Source organism: Ursus americanus, chromosome 4 (assembly GCF_024610735.1).
Source record: "Ursus americanus isolate L20-20 chromosome 4, mUrsAme1.1.p, whole genome shotgun sequence".
In the NCBI taxonomy this organism is placed as follows: Eukaryota; Metazoa; Chordata; class Mammalia; order Carnivora; family Ursidae; genus Ursus; species Ursus americanus.
The window spans coordinates 18,223,368-18,231,474 of NC_142130.1; the positions used below are offsets into that span (position 1 = coordinate 18,223,368).

An 8,107-nucleotide genomic window follows, 5' to 3' on the forward strand; every position below is an offset into this window, starting at 1 on the left:
ATAAAGCAGGAAGATGGGAGACTACTGAGAACAGAAAATAGTTCTTTTATTTATTTAATCGTTTCAGCTTTATATTTGTTTAAAACCTGCCATAAATAGTTCTGGTGTTTTGCTTTTGTTTTTAATTGTTTCAGCTTTGTCTTTGTTTAAAATCTGCCATGCACTTTCTTATACTCAGAGGATCAATGTGTAATTTCCCACTGGGTTTCCATAGAACATTAGTCCCATGAAATGCCCCATGAAATAAAGATTCTGCAGCCAGATAAACTTGGGAGAAGCATAATTATAGTGGCCTCCTGGAGATTCACAATGCACAGTAGTAACTTAAAGGCTCACAGTAGTCAGGTAGGAAAGAAAACAGGTTAATTTTGTTAACTCAGTGTTACCAAAATTTATTTGACCACAGAACACTGTTTTGGTGGTTTTTTTTTTTTTTAATAATACTCTGAGTATCAGGCTAGTGTTCAAAGAGTACACGTTAGCATATGAGCCAGCAAGGATTTCACATTTACTATTTCAGTATAACAAGTTATTTTCCTCTAAATGTGTATATACGTTTGTATAAATCTAGACCAATAGTTCTCAACCACAGATGACCCTCCCCCCACCACCCCTAGGGAACATTTGGTAATGTCTGAAGACATTTTTGGTTATCACAACTTGGGGTTGCTATTAGCATCCCTGGTAGAGATCAGAGATAATGCTAACCATCCCACAATGGACAGGACATCCCTCAACAACAAAGAATTATCTGACCCATGTGCCAATAGTGCCAAGATTGTGAAATTCAGATGAAGACTGGTTACCTCTGAGGAGTGGAACTGGAGATGGTGAAGAGGACAGAGCTTCACTTTTGATTTTGTACAAGCATACTTCAATTACTTTTGTAATTAAAAATATAATCAAGCAAAGTAATGTACATATATTATTTAAAAAGTTGGGGTGCTGGCTGGCTCAGTCGGTAGAGCACATGACTCCTAATCTCAGGGACATGAGTTTGAGTTCCATGTTGGACATAGAGCCTACTTAATAAGAAAGAAAAGAAGAGAAGAGAAAAAGAAAAGTTTAAAAATATATCAAATACAAATTTTAAGTTACTCAGCCATAACTACTATTAAAATGCTGGTAGATGAGATTAGAAATACTGTGGTATGAATGTACATTCTAGCCTCACATCGCACCCTAGACTTCTGGAAATAGAAAAATAATATTAATAAATCCACAACAGCCTAGGATAACAACAATAAAAGATGTTGGTATAGAAAGCATATAACATCTCTGAAATATGAGAAGCAGTGGAGGTTACTAAAGGAGAAATCACAGCCCAATATGAGTAAGAGAAGATGTGCAGAAGCAGCTCAAGGGGTACTCCAAGACAGAGGTGGCAAACATGGGGAGCTGGAGGAAGTCTGGAGAAAACTAGGTGATTATTTGGAAAGCCACAGACACAGCAGCCGGGTCGTCTAACATTTACTACCCTGCCCCTATTTATCTAATGTGAAGCAACAGAGGGCTCCTGTTTCAGACAAGAGCAGTTGTGTGAAGCCCTTAGCCCAGAGAGGCAGGTTAATGCCCAGTGTTGATGGCAACTCTGAAGATATGAAGAGCTCCCTCCTATGAAGGTATGAAGAAAATATTCCGCTCCATCTACAACCTATGCCACCTCTCCTACTCAATCACTAGAGTCAAGTTCGAGTTAGAAAAAGAAATGCACAGCATTCTCAGATGAAAAAAGAAAATCCAAAATAAGGTTCTAAAAAGTATATACAGCAAATATTCAAGAAAAAACAGTTCCAGTTCGCACAATAACAGAAGCAAAAGCAAATGTGCTCTGAGGGCTATATCTTTACCCCAAGCAATTGATGGAGTTTTCACGTTGATGAAATACAGTAGTTACCACTTACTAAGGCATAGTTTTAGATTTAAGGTAATATAGTCATGAGAGCTGCTATGAAAGCACTTCAGGAGTACCTTAACCAATTTATCTTGCTTACTTTTTTTTTTTCTAAGTATGTACAAGAGTGATATATAAGAAGACCTATCTTTAAGCCAAAAAAGATTCTTCAAAATAAACGTTTTTAAATCTAAGTAAAAAAGGTATAGTTTAATTGGCAGCATTTTTGTTCTTTCATAGTGATATATAAAATAATGGCATTTTAGACTCTTTAACATAGATAGATGCAAAATTCCTTAACTAAATCGGTATATAAAAAGGACCATTTTTATCAAGTCTAAATTGGGTTTATTTCAAAAATGCAAGATTGTTTTAATTTATGAAATCAATTAAAGTAATCTACCATATTTACAGATTAAAAGAGATAAATAGCATACAATCTTCTACCTACATGCAGAAAAAGGCTTTTGACAAAAAGTCAACATCTAGGCATGATAAAACTCACTGCAAATTAAGAATAGAATATAATCTCTTTAACTAATGAAAGGTATTTACAAACAAACAAGCTATTGCAAACATTATGCACAATAAAAACTCTTGAAAGCTTTTGCTTTGAGATCAGGAACCAGCAAACATGCCTACTATCACTACTGCAATTCAATATTGTATGAAGGATTTAAATTCAGAAAATGTAAGCAACTCCTAAAAATCAATAAGGAAAAATAGAACACAATTTTTTAAATGGGAAAAAGTGTTGAACTGCACAAAATGGGAAATACGAATGACCAATAAACATGACAAAATATAGAATTCTACACATTTCTAAAACTTTGAAAACCAATTTAACATTATTTGTAAAGTTTAAGATATATATGTCATAGCTGGCTTTCTCTCAGATACAGTTTTTAAAGAAATGCTTGTACATGTGCAAGAAATACCCTGCACTAATATCATAGTAGCAAAAAACAGGAAACAACCTAAATGTCATCTAAAATTGATGGATAAATAAATTGTGGTATATTGATACAACTGAAAAGTATAAAACAATGAAAATGAATAAAATTGCAACCCTATACCACTAGTGAATGGATCATACAAACTAATTATTGATGAAAAGCAAGTCCAAAACATATCTCTATGATCCCATTCATCTCAAGTTCAAAAACAGGCAAAACTAGACCTCAGTGTTTAGGATGTGTCATAGTTCGAATTGTGTCCCCAAAAAAGATATGTTGAAATCCTAATCTGTGGTACCTACGAATATGACCATATTTGGAAGTAGGGTCTTTGCAGATATAATCAAGTTCATACAAGGTCATCAGAGTGGACTCTAATCCAATATAACCAGTTTCCTTAAGAGGAAAAGACAAACACAGAGGGAAAATGGTTATGTGAAGATGGAGGCAGCTACTAGAGCTATGCTGCCCAAGCCAAAAAACACCTGGGAATCCCAGAAGCCAGAAGAGACAAGAAAAGGTCTTCCTCTAAAGACTTCAAAGAAAGTGTGGATGTGCTAACACCTCATTTCAGATTTCTAGTCTCCAGGGATGTGACACAATAAATTTCTGTTGTTTTAAGCTACCTAGGTTGCACTTTTTTACAGCCCTAGGAAATACAGATAGTAAAACTGCAAAAAACAAAAAAAAGCAAGTAATGTAATATCTCAAAAGGAAGGACAGCATTTACCTGCAGTCTCTAGAGGTCAGGGACAAGGTTATAGTGGGAGTGGTGCTGGCACATACCTTTTCTACCATGCCACCATTAACACTGTTCTTCTTGCTTGAAGTTATAAAAGATGATGATATATCTGGATGTGGACATGCTTTTATTTATTTTGCTTAGACTTCCTATATCTGAAGCAGGTGTCTCTATCAGTTCTGAACTATTCTCAGCCATTATCTTTTCTAGTATCCCCCTTCCCTCCTCTCCATCCTCTCCTTCAGGAATTCTGACTGGATACGTGAAAGACCACATACTAGCCTCAGAATAATTTATATTTCCCACATCATTATCTTTCTGTGCTGCATTCTGTGAAATTCCTTCATATTTCACCATTTTGCAATCATTATAGTAATGATTTGTCTGAACAAGTATCATCAATGGATGTTAAATCTATGGGGAAAAGTTTGAGGAGCAGCAGGATATTTGCATGATCTCAAAGGGTATTCCCCAAGACTGTCTATTAGTTGCAAGGAGGAAAACAGTAACTCTGTGGTGGATAAACTAGAAATGATGATTGCATAATCAAAATTAAAATTACCAACGAGGGGCACATGACATTTTGTGGCTCCAAATGTGATATCCTGAGAGGGACAGAATATCACATATGGAGTATTCTGGCCAGTGATACATAACCTGAATCAAATCATGAGGGAAGAGCCAAGCTTTCTCATGCAGGGTTCCACAACAGAATTAGCCTTACAGAAAATGACATGAGTGGCTATTTTCTCAATTCTCCATTCCAGATACATAGAAAAGAAATTAATTCTATACAATAGATGCCCCAGCACTTAATTCTCTCACAAAATCCCAGTTGAGAAGGCATGCCCCAGGCAAAACCAAACTGCGGCATTCTTTTGTAAATAACTAACCCATATTCTTTAAAATTTAAATGTCAAAAAAGACAAAAGCTGAGAAACTCTTACAGATTCAAGATGTAATGACTAAATCAATATGTGACCCTGGACTAAATTCTGTACAGGAGAGAAAAAATATTATAAAAGGCAGTATTCGGACAATTGACAAAAAAAAATTTTTTTAAGATTTTTTATTTATTTATTTGAGAGAGAGAGGGAGAGAGAGAGAACACAAGTGGGAGGGAGGGAGGGACAGAGGGAGAGGGACAAAAGGACTCCCCACTGATGCAGGGATCCATCCCAGGACCCTGGATGACCTGAGCTGAAGGAAGACACTTAACTGACTGAGCCAACCAAGTACCCCAACAGTGGACAAAATTACAATATAGACCATAGATTAAATTATTTTATCAACGTTAAATTTCCTGAATTTGGTAACTATACTTTGTGATATAAACAGGGGACTGTGGTTCACAGTAAATGTGCCCTAAAGCATTAGAAGGATAAAGGGGTACATGCATGCAACCTACTCTCAAATAACATATAATTATATATAATTATATCAACACACAAAATCAGCTATATTTTTAAAAAATAAGTACAATATCAATCTTCAACCTCCCTGGTCATCTTCAAAATGCAAATTAAAACCAGATACATAAAAATGACAAATGACAAATATTAGGCAATCAGATAATAATAAATGTTGGTAAGGATGTGAGGAAATGGTAACCCACATGCAGTACTGCCAAAAGTTTAGACTAGCACAGAAATTCTGGAAAGCAAACTGACAATGCTTAGCAACTCATATTCAGATCCATTAAAAAAAATTCAAATATATGAATAATCATAATATAAAAGGACTAAATACTGCACTTAAGAGACAGAAATTGTCAGACTGAATACAATGACACAAAATCTATCCAAAAGTTGGTTAGAGAAGTCAAGCATGAACTATAAGGAAAACCATGCTCTTAGGTCAGTTTTTATTCCTTTGGGTTTTTTTTTTGTTTGTTTTTGTAATGGATAAAAAAGAAAAAATCATGAAATAACTCAAAAATGTCCATCAACAATTAAAAAAATAAATTTTCAGAAATCATGGAAAATTACGATCTGTAATACTTTCTAGCAATGAAGACAAATTAATAGAGCTACACACATTGACATGTAAGAATTTCAAAAACATTTCATGGAAAAAGGAAATCAAAAGACTGCAAAAAAGTAGTATTCTATTTATATAAAATTCAAGAACAGGCAAAACTAAACATATATTGAAGAAAACAAGATAACATTAAAGACAAAATCCAAGATAATCGTTAGCTCTGAAGAGAAGAGGGCACAGTTAGGGTCATATACAGGCCCATAAGAAAATCTCAATATATTTGAAAAGCAGACAGACGTCATACAGACTAAACTCATTTGTCACAATGCAATAAAATTAGAAATTATAATAATAGCCAAATATATACACATCTTTTAAAATTATAAAATCCCATTTTAATCATTTAGATTAATGAAAAAATCAAAGGAGCAATAGAAACTATTCTGATATGAATAGTAATAGTGCCATATGTTGAAATGTGCGAGCCAGAAGTTGTCCCTGTCTTGACATAACTACATCAAACATTTTGAACGATTTATCTATTAAATTGATAGCCTCAAGACTAATCTCAATAAGTAGAAAATTTCATCATTCATTGCTTTTAAACACTACTTTATACTGCAGCCCTCTGTATTTTCATATTGTTTTTCTGTAATTTTATTTTTAAAAATTGATGAAGGGTACAAGGGTATTCATTACACTGTTCATTAAAATATTCTGTAAATTTGGAATTTTTAAAATAGAAAGCTAAAGAAAAAATAAATATTAAATAAATTAATTAAATTAAATGTAGAGGTCTATGGTCCTGAGGGCATGAACTAAAATTCCTCTTTATTAATAAAGACTAAAACATAATCTTATTAGAATTTTACGAAAAATTATATCTATAGGCTTGGAGTAAGGAAGGTCTCCTTAATTAAATAATATATGAATTGCAAAACTATAAAGGAAAATGTTGCTCAGTGGGGAGCCTGCTTCTCCCTCTGCCTGCTGCTCCCCCTGCTTGTGCTCACTCTCTCTCTCTCTTACAAATAAATACATAAAATCTTAAAAAAAAAAAAATACCGGAAAACTTAGCAAGAAATATGGAAGATCTATATGAGGAAATCTTTAAAATATCATTGTGGAACATAGCAGGAAGCATGAACAAATATACTGGCATAAAACATTCTCATGTATGAGCACTAAACTTCAAAAAGCTAGTTAATGCTCCCCAAACTAATCTTTATATAAAATGCAATCCCAGTGAAAAGATCAACAGATATTTTTTGAGCTAAATAAGCTGTGATTCATTGGGAAAATAAAGAAGAATTTAAGCAATATTTTTTGAAAAAGAAGAACAAGACTGGCCCTACAAGATATTCAGTATTTTAAAAAGATATTTAGTATAAAAATAAAAAATATTGCACTTGTATATGAATAGACAAACAGCTCAATAGAACAGGAAAGCCCGGAAAGAATAGAAAAGGAAGAAAACAGACCAAAAAGCATAAAGTAAATTGTATGTGATTAAAAACGGCATTTTAAATCAGTAGATTTAAAATGAGCAAGTGGGTTGCAGGGCAGTCCCACAAATCCATCTCTTGCCTCAACAGAGTTTGCATGGAACAGACCCAGAGACACTCCTTTTTCCAGCCTCCCGCCACCCTCCAGCCTCTTCTCCAGTCACAACCCTCGGAACCATCTTCTCAGCCATCCTCCGCCTCTGGGACCAGCCAACACCGTTTTTCTGAGCTTAGCTCTTATAGCCCATCAACCGCGAACTCCCAGATTTGTTGGAATTATCGCACGCAGATGGAGGCCGCCATCAACCACCTGGTCGACAGGCATCTACCGGCCCCTTACACCTACCTCTCTCCTGGCGTCTATCTCCACAGGGCTCTGGAGGGCTGGGCCACTTCTAGAGCTGGACAAGAAGAAGCAGGAGAGCCGCAAGGGACTGAAGATGCAAAACCAGAGCAGCGGCGGCGCCCTTCTCCAGGACGCCGGGAAGCTGACCCAAGATAAGGGGGTAAGGGAACCCTGAACGCCATGCAAACGCCCCCACTTATGCAGAAGAACCAGAACCAGGCCCTTTTATATCTCCGCTCCCTGGGCTCTGCCTGCACAGACGCAGTGACTTTCCGGACAACCACTTCCTGGATGAGGAGGTGAAACTCGTCAGGAAGATGGGCGACCACCTGACTAACCGCTGCAGGCTGGCCGGCCGTGAGGCTAACCTGGGCTGGACGAGTATCTCTAGGAAAGGCTCACCCTCGAGCAAGACTAGGAACCTCCAGAGTCCAGCCGCCTTTGAGGGGTCCCTCCAGCATGCCCTGGCATCAGGGCTTCTGCCTCCACCTCTCCCTGAAGCCACTGGCCAGCCTTTGAACCCTCACCCAACCCCTGGACCAAATGGAAACGAGAAAGCTTGTTGTAAAATTAATTAATTATTAATTGATTAATTAATAGGACCGAGTGTGTCTCTTGAGTACCTATGAAGTGGGGGTGGAGGGGAACTAGGAACAGTGGGGAGGGAAGTAAATTTTGATTCAT

At 36.3% G+C, this 8,107-nt stretch overlaps 1 pseudogene; it reads left to right on the forward strand.

The window, feature by feature from the left end:
• The first annotated feature begins 7,114 nt into the window (after positions 1–7,114).
• Positions 7,115–7,841, forward strand: LOC123786452 (ferritin light chain pseudogene; annotated as a pseudogene).
• Positions 7,842–8,107: the final 266 nt, after the last annotated feature.